The sequence below is a fragment of the Belonocnema kinseyi genome, chromosome 9 (assembly GCF_010883055.1).
Source record: "Belonocnema kinseyi isolate 2016_QV_RU_SX_M_011 chromosome 9, B_treatae_v1, whole genome shotgun sequence".
NCBI classification, from domain to species: Eukaryota; Metazoa; Arthropoda; class Insecta; order Hymenoptera; family Cynipidae; genus Belonocnema; species Belonocnema kinseyi.
In genome coordinates this window covers 55,379,772-55,380,664 of record NC_046665.1, presented here as the reverse complement: position 1 = coordinate 55,380,664, position 893 = coordinate 55,379,772, and positions in this window count along the sequence as shown.

Sequence of the window (893 nt, the reverse complement as noted above, 5' to 3'; positions counted from 1 at the left end):
TTGCAAAAATTAATCTATTTTAATAGATATTGGGTATTTCTCAGACAAGAATGAAATGTTTTAATTAAAAAATCAACAATTTTGTTAAAAAGTTATTATTTTTTTCTCAAAAATTCAAATTTCTTATATTTATTTAGAAATGTACCTATTTCGTAGAAAAGTTACTTGTTATAATTCATTTTTTTTGCTTCGAAAGGTTAACTGAAATCTTTGTTGGATAAAAATGCAACTAATTGGTTGAAAATTAATCTACTTTGCTTAAGGATTCAACTGTTTTGTTGAAAACTGGTCGTTTTTTAATTAAAATTCAACTGTGAGTAAAAGTTGAACTACTTTGTTGACTTTTTTTTTAATAAAGGTTTAAAATTTAACTATTTTGTTGAAAATTAAGTTTTTTGCTGAAATTTCATTTCTCCTGTTTGAAAATTCGATTTTTGATACAGAAAATTCCGTTCAACGCTTTCGTTTTTTGTTTTAAAACTCATTTGTTTTTAAAATGATATTTCATCTTTCTGGATTGAGATATCAAGTATCACCATTTTTTATTTAGAATTCATCTTCTTAGTTTGAAAATTCAATTATTTTGTTAAGAATTTTGTATTTTAATAATTAGTTAATAAGTATTTTTTTCAAAAGTAATCTTTCATGATAGAAAAGTACTTTTTCAACATGAATAAATTATTAAAATATTTAAATTTGTATCTAAAGTATTGTTTTAATCCGTTTATAAAAGATCAAATGTTAAAAATATTACAAGATTAAAATGCTGGTATTTGAATGCTACTAGTCAGGAAAAATATAAAATTGTTCAAGGAAAGACCATACAAGCAATTGAAATTAGTTTCAGCTTTCATATCTCATTATTTCTGGAAGCCATCAATAACGTACATTAG